Source organism: Rattus norvegicus, chromosome 2 (genome assembly GCF_021556685.1).
Source record: "Rattus norvegicus strain SHRSP/BbbUtx chromosome 2, alternate assembly SHRSP_T2T, whole genome shotgun sequence".
In the NCBI taxonomy this organism is placed as follows: Eukaryota; Metazoa; Chordata; class Mammalia; order Rodentia; family Muridae; genus Rattus; species Rattus norvegicus.
The window spans coordinates 1,308,637-1,326,694 of record NC_141535.1 but is presented as its reverse complement, the minus strand read 5'-3'; the positions used below and the strand labels follow the sequence as shown (position 1 = coordinate 1,326,694).

At 39.8% G+C, this 18,058-nt stretch overlaps 1 pseudogene; it reads right to left on the bottom strand.

Moving 5' to 3' along the window:
- Positions 1 to 18,058, bottom strand: part of LOC148006609 (uncharacterized) — a 2,902,548-nt pseudogene that overhangs the window by 1,625,129 nt on the left and 1,259,361 nt on the right.

The window sequence follows — 18,058 nt, the reverse complement described above, 5'->3', positions numbered from 1 at the left end:
ACCTAGGGTGTTTGTCATTCTAAGCAAACTGAGACCAAGGAAGCAGACTTTCTCAAGCAAAGAATCCTGGTGCTCTGCCAAGTAAGCTGCAAACCTGAGGAAGAGACCTTCCTGTTGCTTTTCCCATGAGAAAGTAACTTTGTTTATAGTTTAATAGACATCTTGATGGGAAGCATGGTGGTGAGCAGAAGCAGAGAGAGCAAATGGATATACAACATTCTTTACCTCTCAAAGTTTCCCTCCTGGGACATGCTTCTTGCAGCAAGGCCATACCTCTTAATCCCTTCCAAATAGCACCACCAGCTAGGTGTCTAAATATCAGAGTCTGTGAGGACATTCTCATGCATATGACTACATGTTGTTACATTTAATGACTGCCACATACACATTTGCAGAATGTTCAAATCATTTCTGTTAAAAGTATGTGTATAGATTCAGAGTTTCTTTGAACCAGTCATTATGCAATAGGAATTTCTTTGGCTCTTAAGGGATGAAGACTAGCAAATAAGCCTCTCAAGGAGAATTTATGAGATACATCTGGCAATTCTGGGCTTGATATGGAACACACCATGGAACACCCTGGTACCAGTCTAGAGCAAATTTAAGAGCAATGTTCACAGAATTAGAAATTTATTCTCAGGGCCTTTTACATAGGTCCCTAAAACATTTAAATTGTCTTTCTCACTCTAGGGATTTAGCTGAAAACGTCCGTGTGTCTTTAGCCATTTTTCATGTATATAATATGTCGTTAATACAAATGTCAGAAAGATAAACCAAATCAAAAGGCATTTCAAAAACTAAGAATCATGTGTGTGGAAAAAATGTGTTTTAACATTAAAGATTCTTACAAATCTTACCAAAGCTAGTTTGACTTTGATAGTGAAGGCTTCATATAATAGTCTTTGATATAATCTTAGAGAATTACAGAAAGCAATGTAAATATTGCATTAATTTATGAAAGTTAATACAGTGGTGGCCTAACTTGTACCTGGAAAATTTAACTTTGTGCCTCTTGTGATCCAACAATGACTTAACTAGTTAGTACCTAGGCTGGAAGCTTGAGACATGCCAGGATCTGGTAATCTTGGTGTTGTATAGTACAGTTAAGTGTTACATTAAGAATGCCAGTGTTTTCTGTCCTCTGACCTTGTCTTCCCTTCTCTGCCCTCATGGCTCTGCTCTTGTCTGCCTGCTTCTACCCAGTCTCCAGGCCCTCACCACCCCCAAACCTTCTTACCCCTGATCTCTTGCATGTAATCATTTCTCAAGAGCACATCTTGGCATGGGTCTGCAGTAAGTAATACTTCCTTAATGTATTTCGTTTCAACCTCATGTATTAAATTTGTTATCACACTAAGAAGTCCCTTATGTAGATCTTTTAATGAAGTTCTTGGGGGTGCATTTTGCTTAGTAGATGTATTATACTATGTGTGTTTTCTTGAGTTGTTTGTATGACACAGTTTGAGAATCATTTTAGGTCAGATGATGAAGGAAATATTTTAATAGATTGTTTAACTAATTAATGGTAACGAGTAAGGGACAGTTGGATTTATTGATGTTTTATGCAAAGAGGATATTAAGTGTTATTCAGGAGCGCATAGATTCCCCATTGACCCCTCTTCAAGTAGAAAGTTGGAAAGTGTTTAAATATGAGACTAAAAGTGTAGGGAGGATGTTCTCTGGACAGACTGCACTGATAAAGCAACCTGAAAATAACACATTTTGATAAGGTTTACTTGGGATTATACTTTTGTCTTTCGTTAATTGGACATTTGAGTTTTCAACTTTCCCATTTCCCTTGATAAAATATCAATGAAGAGTAGGTTATGTTATAAAACTGACTTATTTTTTTTCTCTCCATACAGAATCTCTGCCTACCATGAGGAGGTGTTGTTGGAGGACAAAATCTGAAAATCATGGCTGGGAAAAAGGATGTGTTTTAATGAATAAAGGTATTTACATATCAAATAATTTTTGTTCATTTTAGTTTACAATATGGCTTCAGGTAGAATATATTTTCACTGCTCAAAAATTCTAACCTTTAAAGTTAATTTTACTCTCAAAAATTTTGTTCAGAGGAAGTAGATATTCTTACACAGAACAATTTAATATATTTTTGTTTAGCTCAGCATTGCTAGTAATACTGAGAATTAGGAAAAACATATAAGTATCTAGTACAAAGTGTTATTAGTTAATCATCTGTATATAGCAAACCATTTTCTTTTTATGTTTCTAATTTTTGAAAAATACAAAGAATATAAAAAAATTTACTAATCACTAAAAGTACGTTGTTTGCAGTTTGGACAAATATACCACCAGTTGTCACCTATAACTTCACTTTAAAGGCAAACTAAACTTTACTATATTAATCTTGCCAATCCATGAACTTGGGAGATCTTTCCATCTTCTGAGATCTTCTTCAATTTCTTTCTTCAGAGGCTTGAAGTTCTTATCATACAGGTCTTTCTCTTGCTTAGTTAAAGTCACACTGAGGTATTTTATATTATTTGGGACTATTATGAAGGGTGTCATTTCCCTAATTTCTTTCTCTGCTTGTTTCTCTTTTGTGTAGAGGACGACTACTGATTTGTTTGAGTTAATTTTATACCCAGCCACTTTGCTGAAGGTGTTTATCAGGTTTAGTAGTTCTCTGGTGAAACGTTTGGGATCACTTAAGTATACAATAATATTGTCTCCAAATCGTGATATTTTGACTTCTTCCTTTCCAATCTGTATCAGTTTGACCTCCTTTTGTTCTCTGATTGCTCTGGCTAGAACTTCAAGAACTATATTGAATAAGTAGGGAGAGAGTGGGCAGCCTTGTCTAGTCCCTGATTTTAGTGGGATTGTTTCAAGTTGCTCTCCATTTAGTTTAATACTAGCTACTGGTTTGCTGTATATGGCTTTTACTATCTTTAGGTATGGGCCTTGAATTCCTGTTCTTTCCAGGAACTTTATCACGAAGGGGTGTTGTATTTTGTCAAAGTCTTTCTCAGCCTCTAATGAAATGATCATGTGGTTTTCATCTTTCAGTTTGTTTATATAGTGGATTACATCGATGGTTTTCCATGTATTAAACCATCCCTGAATCGCTTGAATGAAGCCTACTTGGTGATGATGGATGATTGTTTTGATATGCTCCTGGATGCAGTTTGCAAGAATTTTATTGAGTATTTTTTGTTGGTATTCATAACGGAAATTGGTCTGAAGTTCACTTTTTTTGTTGGGTCATTGTACGATTTAGGTATGAGAGTAATTGTGGCTTCCGAGAAGGAATTCGGTAGTACTCCACCTGTTTCAATTTCATGGAATAGTTTGGATAGTATTGGTATGAGGTCTTCTATGAAGGTCTGATAGAATTCTGCACTAAACCAATCTGGACCTGGGCTCTTTTTGGTTGGGAGACTTGTAATGACTGCTTCAGATTCAGTGCAATCCCCATCAAAATTCCAAGAGAATTCTTCATAGAATTAGACAGAAAGATTTGCAAATTCGTCCGGAATAAGAAAAAAGCCCAGGGAAGCTAAAACTATCCTCAACAATAAGAAGACTTCCAGGGAAATGATTATCCCTGAACTCAAGAAGTATTAGAGAGCAATAGTGATAAAAACTGTATGGTATTGGTATAGAGACAGACAGATAGACCAGTGGAATAGAATTGAAGACCCAGAAATGAACCCACACACCTATGGTCACTTGAGTTTTGACAATGGAGCCAAGGAAAAAAGATAGCATTTTCAGCACATGATGCTGGTTCAAAGGGAGGTAATCATGTAGAAGAATGTACATCTATCCATTCTTTTTTTTTTGTTGTTTTTTTTGTTTTTTTTAAATTGTAAGCTTTTATTGTAATAAACATAATATTATTCATGACTTCTTTTTTTTTTAATTTTTTCTTTTTTTTTTTTTATTAACTTGAGTATTTCTTATATACATTTCAAGTGTTATTCCCTTTCCCGGTTTCCGGACAAACATCCCCCTCCCCCCTCCCCTTCCTTATGGGTGTTCCCCTCCCAAACCTCCCCCCATTGCGACCCTCCCCGCATAGTCTAGTTCACTGGGGGTTCAGTCTTAGCAGGACCCAGGGCTTCCCCTTCCACTGGTGCTCTTACTAGGATATTCATTGCTACCTATGGGGACAGAGTCCAGGGTCAGTCCATGTATAGTCTTTAGGTAGTGGCTTAGTCCCTGGAAGCTCTGGTTGCTTGACATTGTTGTACTTTTGGGGTCTCGAGCACCTTCAAGCTCTTCCAGTTCTTTCTCTGATTCCTTCAACGGGGGACCTATTCTCAGTTCAGTGGTTTGCTGCTGGCATTCGCCTCTGTATTTGCTGTATTCTGGCTGTGTCTCTCAGGAGCGATCTACATCCGGCTCCTGTCGGTCTGCACTTCTTTGCTTCATCCATCTTGTCTAATTGGGTGGCTGTATATGTATGGGCCACCTGTGGGGCAGGCTCTGAATGGGTGTTCCTTCAGTCTCTGTTTTAATCTTTGCCTCTCCCTTCCCTGCCAAGGGTATTCTTTTTCCTCATTTAAAGAAGGAGTGAAGCATTCACATTTTGATCATCCGTCTTGAGTTTCCTTTGTTCTAGGGATCTAGGGTAATTCAAGCATTTGGGCTAATAGCCACTTATCAATGAGTACATACCATGTATGTCTTTCTGTGAGTGGGTTAGCTCACTCAGGATGATATTTTCCAGTTCCAACCATTTGCCTACGAATTTCATAAACTCGTTGTTTTTGATAGCTGAGTAATATTCCATTGTGTAGATGTACCACATTTTCTGTATCCATTCCTCTGTTGAAGGGCATCTGGGTTCTTTCCAGTTTCTGGCTATTATAAATAAGGCTGCGATGAACATAGTGGAGCACGTGTCTCTTTTATATGTTGAGGCATCTTTTGGGTATATGCCCAAGAGAGGTATAGCTGGATCCTCAGGCAGTTCAATGTCCAATTTTCTGAGGAACCTCCAGACTGATTTCCAGAATGGTTTTACCAGTCTGCAATCCCACCAACAATGGAGGATTGTTCCTCTTTCTCCACATCCTCGCCAGCATCTGCTGTCACCTGAGTTTTTGATCTTAGCCATTCTCACTGGTGTGAGGTGAAATCTCAGGGTTGTTTTGATTTGCATTTCCCTTATGACTAAAGATGTTGAACATTTCTTTAGGTGTTTCTCAGCCATTCGGCATTCCTCAGCTGTGAATTCTTTGTTTAGCTCTGAACCCCATTTTTTAATAGGGTTATTTGTTTCCCTGCGGTCTAACTTCTTGAGTTCTTTGTATATTTTGGATATAAGGCCTCTATCTGTTATAGGATTGGTAAAGATCTTTTCCCAATCTGTTGGTTGCCGTTTTGTCCTAACCACAGTGTCCTTTGCCTTACAGAAGCTTTGCAGTTTTATGAGATCCCATTTGTCGATTCTTGATCTTAGAGCATAGGCCATTGGTGTTTTGTTCAGGAAATTTTTTCCAGTGCCCATGTGTTCCAGATGCTTCCCTAGTTTTTCTTCTATAAGTTTGAGTGTGTCTGGTTTGATGTGGAGGTCCTTGATCCACTTGGACTTAAGCTTTGTACAGGGTGATAAGCATGGATCGATCTGCATTCTTCTACATGTTGCCCTCCAGTTGAACCAGCACCATTTGCTGAAAATGCTATCTTTTTTCCATTGGATGGTTTTGGCTCCTTTGTCAAAAATCAAGTGACCATAGGTGTGTGGGTTCATTTCTGGGTCTTCAATTCTATTCCATTGGTCTATCTGTCTGTCTCTGTACCAATACCATGCAGTTTTTATCACTATTGCTCTGTAATACTGCTTGAGTTCAGGGATAGTGATTCCCCCTGAAGTCCTCTTATTGTTGAGGATAGCTTTAGCTATCCTGGGTTTTTTGTTATTCCAGATGAATTTGCAAATTGTTCTGTCTAACTCTTTGAAGAATTGGAGTGGTATTTTGATGGGGATTGCATTGAATCTGTAGATTGCTTTTGGTAAAATGGCCATTTTTACTATATTAATCCTGCCAATCCATGAGCATGGGAGATCTTTCCATCTTCTGAGGTCTTCTTCAATTTCTTTCCTCAGTGTCTTGAAGTTCTTATTGTACAGATCTTTTACTTGCTTGGTTAAAATCACACCGAGGTACTTTATATTATTTGGGTCTATTATGAAGGGTGTCGTTTCCCTAATTTCTTTCTCGGCTTGTTTCTCTTTTGTATAGAGGAAGGCAACTGATTTATTTGAGTTAATTTTATACCCAGCCACTTTGCTGAAGTTGTTTATCAGCTTTAGTAGTTCTCTGGTGGAACTTTTGGGATCACTTAAATATACTATCATGTCGTCTGCAAATAGTGATATTTTGACCTCTTCTTTTCCGATCTGTATCCCCTTGATCTCCTTTTGTTGTCTGATTGCTCTGGCTAGAACTTCAAGAACTATATTGAATAAGTAGGGAGAGAGTGGGCAGCCTTGTCTAGTCCCTGATTTTAGTGGGATTGCTTCAAGTTTCTCTCCATTTAGTTTAATGTTAGCAACTGGTTTGCTGTATATGGCTTTTACTATGTTTAGGTATGGGCCTTGAATACCTATTCTGTCCAGGACTTTTATCATGAAGGGGTGTTGAATTTTGTCAAATGCTTTCTCAGCATCTAATGAAATGATCATGTGGTTCTGTTCTTTCAGTTTGTTTATATGATGGATAACGTTGATGGTTTTCCTTATATTAAACCATCCCTGCATGCCTGGGATGAAGCCTACTTGATCATGGTGGATGATTGTTTTGATGTGCTCTTGAATTCGGTTTGCCAGAATTTTATTGAGTATTTTTGCGTCGATATTCATAAGGGAAATTGGTCTGAAGTTCTCTTTCTTTGTTGGGTCTTTGTGTGGTTTAGGTATAAGAGTAATTGTGGCTTCATAGAAGGAATTCGGTAGGGCTCCATCTGTTTCAATTTTGTGGAATAGTTTGGATAATATTGGTATAAGGTCTTCTATGAAGGTTTGATAGAATTCTGCACTAAACCCGTCTGGACCTGGGCTCTTTTTGGTTGGGAGACCTTTAATGACTGCTTCTATTTCCTTAGGAGTTATGGGGTTGTTTAACTGGTTTATGTGTTCCTGATTTAACTTCGATACCTGGTATCTGTCTAGGAAATTGTCCATTTCCTGAAGATTTTCATGTCTTGTTGAATATAGGTTTTTATAGTAAGATCTGATGATTTTTTGAATTTCCTCTGAATCTGTAGTTATGTCTCCCTTTTCATTTCTGATTTTGTTAATTTGGACGCACTCTCTGTGTCCTCTCGTTAGTCTGGCTAAGGGTTTATCTATCTTGTTGATTTTCTCAAAGAACCAACTTTTGGTTCTGTTGATTCTTTCTAAGATCCTTTTTGTTTCTAATTGGTTGATTTCAGCACTGAGTTTGATTATTTCCTGCCTTCTACTCCTCCTGGGTGTATTTGCTTCTTTTTGTTCTAGAGCTTTTAGGTGTGCTGTCAAGCTGATGACATATGCTCTTTCCTGTTTCTTTCTGCAGGCACTCAGCGCTATGAGTTTTCCTCTTAGCACAGCTTTCATTGTGTCCCATAAGTTTGGGTATGTTGTATTTTCATTTTCATTAAATTCTAAAAAGTTTTTAATTTCTTTCTTTATTTCTTCCTTGACCAGGTTATCATTGAGTAGAGCATTGTTCAATTTCCACGTATATGTGGGCATTCTTCCCTTATTGTTATTGAAGACCAGTTTTAGGCCGTGGTGGTCTGATAGCACGCATCGGATTATTTCTATCTTTCTGTACCTGTTGAGGCCCGTTTTTTGACCAATTATATGGTCAATTTTGGAGAAAGTACCATGAGGAGCTGAGAAGAAGGTATATCCTTTTGCTTTAGGATAGAATGTTCTATAAATATCCGTTAAGTCCATTTGGCTCATGACTTCTCTTAGTCTGTCTACATCTCTGTTTAATTTCTGTTTCCATGATCTGTCCATTGATGAGAGTGGGGTGTTGAAATCTCCCACTATTATTGTGTGAGGTGCAATGTGTGTTTTGAGCTTTAGTAAGGTTTCTTTTACATATGTAGGTGCCCTTGTATTTGGGGCATAGATATTTAGGATTGAGACTTCATCTTGGTGGATTTTTCCTTTGATGAATATGAAGTGTCCTTCCTTATCTTTTTTGATGACTTTTAGTTGAAAATTGATTTTATTTGATATTAGAATGGCTACTCCAGCTTGCTTCTTCTGACCATTTGCTTGGAAAATTGTTTTCCAGCCTTTCACTCTGAGGTAATGTCTGTCTTTGTCTCTGAGGTGTGTTTCCTGTAGGCAGCAGAATGCAGGGTCCTCGTTGCGTATCCAGTTTGTTAATCTATGTCTTTTTATTGGGGAGTTGAGGCCATTGATATTGAGAGATATTAAGGAATAGTGATTATTGCTTCCCGTTATATTCATATTTGGAAGTGAGGTTATGTTTGTGTGCTTTCATTCTCTTTGTTTTGTTGCCAAGACGATTAGTTTCTTGCTTCTAGGGTATAGCTTGCCTCCTTATGTTGGGCTTTACCCTTTATTATCCTTTGTAGTGCTGGACTTGTAGGAAGATATTGTGTAAATTTGGTTTTGTCATGGAATATCTTGGTTTCTCCATCTATGTTAATTGAGAGTTTTGCAGGATACAGTAACCTGGGCTGGCATTTGTGTTCTCTTAGGGTCTGTATGACATCTGTCCAGGATCTTATGGCCTTCATAGTTTCTGGCGAAAAGTCTTGTGTGAATCTGATAGGTCTGCCTTTATATGTTACTTGACCTTTTTCCCTTACTGCTTTTAATATTCTTTCTTTATTTTGTGCGTTTGGTGTTTTGACAATTATGTGACGGGAGGTATTTCTTTTTTGGTCCAATCTATTTGGAGTTCTGTAGGCTTCTTGTATGCCTATGGGTATCTCTTTTTTTAGGTTAGGGAAGTTTTCTTCTATGATTTTGTTGAAGATATTTACTGGTCCTTTGAGCTGGGAGTCTTCACTCTCTTCTATACCTATTATCCTTAGGTTTGATCTTCTCATTGAGTCCTGGATTTCCTGTATGTTTGGACCAGTAGCTTTTTCCGCTTTACATTATCTTTGACAGTTGAGTCAATGATTTCTATGGAATCTTCTGCTCCCGAGATTCTCTCTTCCATCTCTTGAATTCTGTTGGTGAAGCTTGTATCTACAGCTCCTTGTCTTTTCTTTTGATTTTCTATGTCCAGGGTTGTTTCCATGTGTTCTTTCTTGATTGCTTCTATTTCCATTTTTAATTCCTTCAACTGTTTGATTGTGTTTTCCTGGAATTCTTTCAGGGATTTTTGCGATTCCTCTCTGTAGGCTTCTACTTGTTCTCTAAGGGAGTTCTTTATGTCTTTCTTGAAGTCCTCCAGCATCATGATCAAATATGATTTTGAAACTAGGTCTTGCTTTTCTGGTGTGTTTGGATATTCCGTGTTTGCTTTGGTGGGAGAATTGGGCTCCGATGATGCCATGTAGTCTTGGTTTCTGTTGCTTGGGTTCCTGTGCTTGCCTCTCGCCATCAGATTATCTCTAGTGTTACTTTGTTCTGCTATTTCTGACAGTGGCTAGACTGTCCTATAACCTGTGTGTCAGGAGTGCTGTAGACCTGTTTTCCTGTTTTCTTTCAGCCAGTTATGGGGACAGAGTGTTCTGCTTTCGGGCGTGTAGTTTTTCCTCTCTACAGGTCTTCAGCTGTTCCTGTGGGCCTGTGTCTTGAGTTCACCAGGCAGGTTTCTTGCAGGGGAAAAATTGGTCCTACCTGTGGTTCCAAGGCTCATGTTTGCTCGTGGGGTACTGCCTAAGTCCTCTCCGCTGTGGCAGCAACCGGGAAAATCTGTGCCGCTCCTTCCGGGAGCCTCCGTGCACCAGGGTTTCAGATGACGTTTGGTGTTTTCCTCTGGCGCCTGGATGTGCACAGAGTGCAGTCTCTTCTGGTTTCCCAGGCGTGTCCGCCTCTCTGAAGGTTCAGCTCTCCCTCCCACGGGATTTGGGTGCAGAGAACTGTTTATCCGGTCTGTTTCCTTCAGGTTCCGGCAGTGTCTCAGGCGCAGGGGTCCTGCCGCTCCCGGGCCCTCCCCTACGGGAACCCAGAGGCCTTATACAGTTGCCTCTTGGGCCAGGGATGTGGGCAGGGGTGGGCAGTGTTGGTGGTCTCCTCCGCTCTGCAGCCTCAGGAGTGCCCACCTGATCAGGCGGTGAGGTCTCTCTCACATCTATCCATTCCTATCACCCTGTACAAAGTTTAAGTACAAGTAGATCAAACCAGATACACTCAAACTTACAGAAGAAGAAGTGGGGAAAAACCTCGAACATATGGGCACTGGAGAAAATTTCCTGAACAGAACACCAATAGCTTATGCTCTAAGATCAAGAATCGACAAATGGGATCTCATAAATCTGCAAATCTTCTGTAAGCCAAAGGACACAGTTGTAAGGACAAAATGGCAACCAACAGATTGGGAAAAGATCTTTACTAATTCTAAGACCAATAGAGGGCTTATATCCAAAATATACAAATAACTGATGAAACTAGACTGCAGGGAGACAAATAACCGTATTAAAAAATAGGGCTCAGAGCTAAACAAAGAATTCATAGCTGAGGAATGCTGAATGACTGAGACACACCTAAAGAAATGTTCAACATCTTTAGTCATAAGGGAAATGCAAATCAAAACAACCCTGAGATTCCACCTCACACCAGTGACTGGCTAAGATCAAAAACTCAGGTGACAGCAGAAGCTGGTGAGAATGTGCAGAAAGAGGAACACTCCTCCATTGTTGGTGGGATTACAGACTGGTACAACAATTCTGGAAATCAGTCTGGAGGTTCCTCAGAAAATTGGACATTGAACTACCTTAGGACCCAGCTATACCTCTCTTGGGCAGATACCCAAAAGAGACGCTAACACATAACAAAGATACTTGCTCCACTCTGTTTAAAGCAGCCTCATTTATAATAGCCAGAAGCTGGAAAGAACCCAGATGCCCTTCAACAGAGGAATGGATACAAAAAAATGTGGTACATCTACACAATGGAATACTACTCAGCTATCAAAAACAATGAGTTTATGAAATTTATAGCCAACTGGATAGAACTCGAAAATATCATCCTGAGTGAGGTTAGCCAATCACAGAAAACACACATGGTATGTACTCATTGATACGTGGATATTAACCCAAATGTTTGAATTACCCTAGATGCACAGAACACATGAAACCCAAGAAGGATGACCAAAATACGAATGCTTCACTCCTTCTTAAAAGGGGCACAAGATAACCCTTGGGTGGGAATAGGGAGGCAAAGTTGAGAATAGAAGCTGAAGAAACACCCATTCAGAGCCTGCCCCACATGTGGCCCATACATATACAGCCACCAAACGAGATAAGATGGATGAAGCAAAGAAGTGCAGGCCGACAGGAACTGGATGTAGATCTCTCCTGAGAGACACACCCAGAATACAGCAAATACATAGGTGAATGCCAGCAGCAAATCACTGAACTGAGAATGGGAACCCCATTGAAGAAATCTTAGACAGAACTTAAAAAGCTTGAAGGGGCTTGAGATCCCATACGAACAACAGTGCCAACCAACCAGAGCTTCCAGGGACTAAGCCAGTAGCCAAAGAGTATACATGGACTGACCCTGTGCTCCAACTGCATAGGTAGCAATGAATAGTCGAGTAAGAGCACCAGTGAAAGGGGAAGCCCTTGGTCCTGCCAAGGCTGAATCCCCAGTGAATGTGATTGTTGGGGGGAGGGTCGTAATGGGGGGAGGATGGGGAGGGGAACACCCATATAAAAGGTGAGGGAGAGGTGTTAGGGGGATGTTGGCCTGGAAACCAGGAAAGGGAATAACAATTGAAATGTAAATAAGAAATACCCAAGTTAATAAAGATGGAGAAAAAAAAGCTAATCAAAATAGTGTAAAAAAACATGAAATTTTATTCGTAAGTGTGCTGGGACTTTGAAGTTATTTTGTGGCAGGGAGTTGTACCTACTGTTTATTGGAATGTCTTTTCTTGGTTGTAGGATGAGCACCTGGCTGCCTTGTTCCAGAAGCTGGAGGAACCTGTTTGTTCTGTTAAGCAGGAGTATGGGACACTGCAATATTTAGAGGAATTGCTACTATATTAACGGTTAGAGATGTTGAGTGCTTTTTACTGGTTTTGTGCCCAATTTTATCATGAACTTTTTAAGATTAAGAAAATTTTGTTTTAATCTTCTATTACTTATAGTCTGACTTATTTGCTTTTCTGTGGCTATAATGAAATACCATGACCAAGTCAGTTTATGGAAGAGTTTATTTTGGTTGGGCTTCCATGAGACCATCATGGCAGGGCGCTGAGAGAGCACATGTTAAACCCCAAATATGAAGCAGAGAGAGTGAACAGGAATTGAGGCTAGTCAATATATACTAGCCTCAGAGCTAGCCCCTAGCAAGGTATAGCCTGTAAAGTCACCACCAGGTTTCAGACATTTGAGCCTATGGGAGATATACTCATTCAAACCACATTTCCCTCCCAGGCTCCAAAGGCCATTGTTATACTATGAAGTATATTTAATCCTACTTCAGAAGTCCCCATGGTCTCCCACAGTCTCGATAAAATCCTGTGAATTTGAAAAGTGAATTAATTTCAACATACAATGGAAAACATATATATTACTATTTCCTAAAAGGAGGAATGTGGGCATATTCAGAAAACGCTGGACCAAGCAAGACTGATAAGGCAGATTGTAAACATCAAGTCCCCTAGGTCAGACTTCCCACCTGTGGGTCATGGCCCATTTACAGGGGCTCCCTAAGTCCATCTGTAAACATATATTTACATTATGATTCATGACAGTAGCAAAATTACAGTTGTGAAGTAGCAACAAAGATAATTGTATGGTTGGGGTTCACCACAACACAAGGAATTGCATTAAAGGGTCACAGCTATAGGAAGGTTGAGAACCAGGGCTCTAGCTTAATATCTGATATCAGAGGCTTAGATGGCACCATCCCTCCATCTTTCTGCCTGTAAAATATATCTCTTCCAGGCTGGTTCTATCCCATGTAAGCAACTCTCCCTGGCAGAAATCACAGCTTTGGCGCTTCCAACACCTTGGAGTCTGTACAAGTATCCCAGGCTTCACTTCATCTCTCAGGGTCTTCATGCAGGAACTCAGGATTAGGGTTGACTCTGAGGTCCTTTGGGGTGCATGCTTGTGTTTTCCTAGAGAAAGATCTGGTTTTTTTTTTGCTTGAGAAAGGGTACATACATAGCAGAGAACATTTTTAGATTTGACAAAGAAGGTCAGGAAAGGGCCATAATTGTCAGTCTAGAAAGGCTATCACCGAGTTACCCCTTTGTGTTGGTTGCCTCTTCTACCAGCTCTACCTACTCTTGCTGGGTCTAGTCTCTGGAATGAATGAGTAGTTTGTCTTGTGGGTTGGTGAAGATATCTGGAAATTTTAATTTTTATATAGTTTTAGCTATGAACTCCCTGTCTGAAGACTCATCTGCTGTGGTGATTTGAATAGGAATGACCACCATAGACTCATATGCTTGAATCCTTGTCCTATAAGGAGTGGCACTATTAGGAGGTGGGGCCTTGTTGGAGTATGTGTGGCCATGTTGGAGGAAGTGGGTCACTGGGAAAGTGGGCTGTGAGGTCTTTATATTCAAGCTATGACCAGTGTCGACAGAGTCTCCTGCTCCTGCCTTCAGATGAAGATGTAGAACTCTCAGCTCCTTATCCAGCACGATGCCTCTCTGAATGCTGCTGTGCTTCCCACCATGGCCATAACGGACGAAATTTCTGAGAGTGTAAGCCAGCCCAATGTCAGTTTTCCTTATCAAAGTTGACTAAGTAACAGTGTCTCTTCACAGCAATAAAACTGTAAGACACCTATTCACCTACTTTTTTTTGCCCAGTGAGATTGTTCCATCTGTTTCTGGCCCCCAATTATTTATTTAATTAATTAATTTTATTTTTTTTTATACCAAATAATTTCTTTCTGAGTTTTCATTTACCCAATCTAGATTTATTCCTTTCTGATCATTTTAGCACTTGTCTTTCTTTATTGAGTATTACTACCCAAATTTTTCTTAATTTTGAGTCTTCTTGATGGTCATAGTTGTGTACGTTTGCCCCCAAATGACAGCAAATTGCTATCAATATGTATGTCAGTGTCATTTTTTTAACCCATGCAGTTGACTGATACATATTTGTCATTTGAGATCTCTTCATATATCACTGTGCTTGATTGCCTGGTTGTCTTCATACTGGTTTAGATGAATTCACCTTGTTTCTCTGGGTCCATGGCTAATCAATTAATTAATTAACTAATCAATTAACATGAGTACACTGTAGCGGTCTTCAGACACATCAGGGTAGGGCATCAGATCCCATTACAGATGGTTGTGAGTCACCATGTGGTTTTTGGGAATTGAACTCAGGACCTCTTACCCACTGAGCTATCTCTCCTGCCCAGGTCCATGCCTCTTAAGGTATGTGCAATATTAGCCCTCTTTAGTCCTTACTATAGTTCCTTGTTATATAGACACAAGGTAAAGCTACATTTTCATTACTGTATTAATTGTACTGTTGTTGTCTCTGTGATGACTGAATCTATTTTATTTATTCGTTGAGTTAAAGTTAAGTACTAATCAATCAAGATATTTGATTAACGAGAGCAGATCATACTGTTTATAATTACAAGTTTTGCTGGTAAAGTGTTACTCCAGAGTGGATCCTGGTACAGCTTTTAGAGTTAGCCTATAGAAAATGCAAAAATTTTCTTCAACATACCTTGGCAAATTTAATTTCTTAGACTTTGGTCATATATACTCTGAGAAGCTAAGAATGTTAAAAACAAAATCACTGCTTTTTATATTCACTACTTAAGAAACTCTTCAATTTTCTATATCACCTTATGTGGGGAAAAGCGAAGGAGGAACAGATTGCAGTGGTACTATTTTAATTCTTATATTTGGTCTGAAGTTTCTTTTATCTTTGTTTCCTTCTGGTGTTTGTTTTAGGACATTAAGGTCCTTTCGGATTCTTTCACTAGTAGGGAGGGGCTGACTGTACAAAGACCCTTGGCTTTTGTGTTTTGAGCCCTTTAGGTCTTTTGACTGTCCTGTATAGCCTTCAGCCTGTGTATTGATCTTACACAGCCTGCAGTGTAAGCAGTTGAGAGAGCTGGTCTTGCTGCCTGTGTCCTGTGCCCTGTTTAGAAGTGGAGGGATGTTGGAAATCAAAGTGTGCATGGGAAGGTTGACTTGGGAGAGAGATGCCTAGACCAGCCCATTGTTTTCTGGGAGAAAGCTTTGGAAAGATACCTGCTGTGTTTTCAGTTGCAAATTTTCAGTTGTGAAGGCCTCATCTCAGGCAACCTTGACTTCCTGTCCTTTTTTTTTCTCACACTCAGGGAACCACAACTGTGTTGTGGCATTGGCACCACCTTGTGTCCTAGATCAGGGCTGGTGTGGTACCTCTGGTTGCCTAGGTTTGCTTGGGGCTTGGGCAGGGAGCCTCTCAGTACACCCTTTAGACTCATGCTTAATTAACACCCTGAAGCAGCTTTAGAGTGAAGCCCTAGTTGTTAATATTCAGTGGAGGGGGGTGGATTTCTGTATCGGGCTACTTTGGTTCTAAGCCAGACATGGGTTTGTCAATTTGTTACTAAAATTTCCAACACTAACAGCCCATGTAAAAGACACACAATCCAAATATTTTAATTATAAGTTATATGCCTAGATTGGGCATATCTAATACAATACTAGCTTATTTCCCAATTCTAAGACTCCTTATTACTTCTGGTTTCTCCCAGCCACATGATTCTGGTGCATAGTGGCTTCCTTCTCTCCTCTTCCTTCATTCTTTTTCTCCTTCTACCTGCCACCCCCTCCTGAGCCTCAAGTCCCACCTTTCCTATCCAGTACCCAATCATAGACTCTAACCTTTTATTGACCTATTAAAGTGGAGAGAAGGTTCACATAGCATCACCTAAGTACATGATGCTCTGCTTGTGGGGTGGGGGCAACCCCTCTTGAGGAACCAATATGAACAATAATATACAAGCAGCATCAAGCCAAGCCACTACAGTTTACTCGTAAGATCTCAGTTTTTAGTACAAAATCCTATTGGATTATTATGTTAGTTTTTTAAATGTGTATCTTACTATACTTCTTACACAGCTGTTTTCCAAATGTGGGTTTGTCTGGTGTTCTGTACCAGCATAGAGTATTCATAGTTAACAGTGTATTTTCTTGCCACCAACACATGAATGTTTGTTGGATATGCTAAAGGGTCATAATGGTTTTACACAGGAAAGCTAATTGTCAGAATTTTGTTTTGTTTTTGAGTCAGGGTTTTCTGTATAGCCCTGGCTGTCCTGGAACTCACTTTGTAGACCAGGCTGCCTTCAGACTTACACAGATGTGCCTACCCTCTGTCTCTGAATGCTAGGGTTTAAGTCCTGTGCCCAGCTTGATATTTATCTTTGTCATTCTCTCTCTCCCTCCCTCTCTCTCTCTCTCTCTCTCTCTCTCTCTCTCTCTCTCTCTCTCTCTCTCTTTTTTGCCCCAGTCAATGGATTTTATTTGTTCACAGGGTCACAGGCCAGGTATGGCTCCAGCCTTATTTGACCTTCTTCTTTGGGGCTCAGGTTGTTGGAGTGGCTGAACTTCTTGTAGCAGTTGACTACGCTGTGTGCAGACATGAGTAGCACTTGTGGCAGATCATCTTGTCACAATTGTAATTCTGGACGAGGTGATAAAGGGATGACTCGATGATGCCACTGTGCAGACGCAGCACCAGGTGCAAGGTTGACTCTTTCTGGATGTTGTAGTTGGACAGGGTGTGGCCATCCTCCAACTGTTTGCCAGCGAATATCAGCTCTGCTGGTCGGTGGGATGCCTTACTTGTCTTGGATCATTATTGATGGTGTCACAGGGCTCAATCTCAAGAGTAATGGTCTTGACCATTAGGGTCTTCATGAAGATCTCCACGTTGGCATCTGCTACTTGGCCACCTTGTTGAAGAGAAAGAGTGGTTTGGGGTTTTTGGGTTTTTTTGTTTGTTTGTTTTGTTTTTTCTTTTAATACTTAGATCATTTTGTTCACTTCTCGGTGTTTGTTGAGGGCTGCTATAATTTGCATTTTAAATATATTTACCTGGATCTTCAGTGCTTGCTCTGTCCTTTATGTTAAACAGGCAGGTGTACTTTGATTTGGGACTGAATAGACTTTTTTTTAATTGTTTCCAGTCTGTGTTCTTCTTTCACTGGACTTTTATGAGTCAGTTTTTCACAGAATTGGCTGACACAATGCAGGAAAGATTCGGCCACAGCTTGAGATAGGTAGAAATGGGTGGCAGTTTTAGGACCTGTACTATCATATTTTGGAACACCAGGGGGATTATTAGAAGTACTATTATTATAATGTAGTGTTATCCTAATAGTTGGGTTATAATAATCCTTATTAACAATCTCTGGTTATTCTAAGTCAGTAATTTTCCTTATGAGAAAATATTTGCTTTCATCTCCATAAATATAATAGTAATGCGGCAGAACTATTAAGAGCTAATAATGAAATAAGAGCTAATAATGTGTATATAGACTGTTTTTTTGTGAACTACTTTTTGAAATATGTCGAATTATAACAGCAGTATTGTTGGTATCAGGAATTGCCTTGAGCAGCAACACCATTTGGTAACTGTTGACATGGCAACAGCCCTACTTTCCCAGTATTCCTTTGGTCCAAATCCCAACTCCATGTGGGAGTAGTTATGTCATATTCCAAATGAAAGGCAGACTTCTTCTGCCCTCATGCTCTCTCTTCTCTTCATTCTTTTCTCTTCTTTCTCTTGCCCCTTTCCCTTGTCTTGTTCTCCCATTAAATCTCACCAAGTAGAACTGTGTTAGTTTTGTGTGCTCTATTTGGATGGGTGTGGTGGGTATTTTATTACAACGAGATTTTAATAACAACAAGTATGATAATTTAAGAGCTTGGAAATCAGACTGACTGGAAATAAA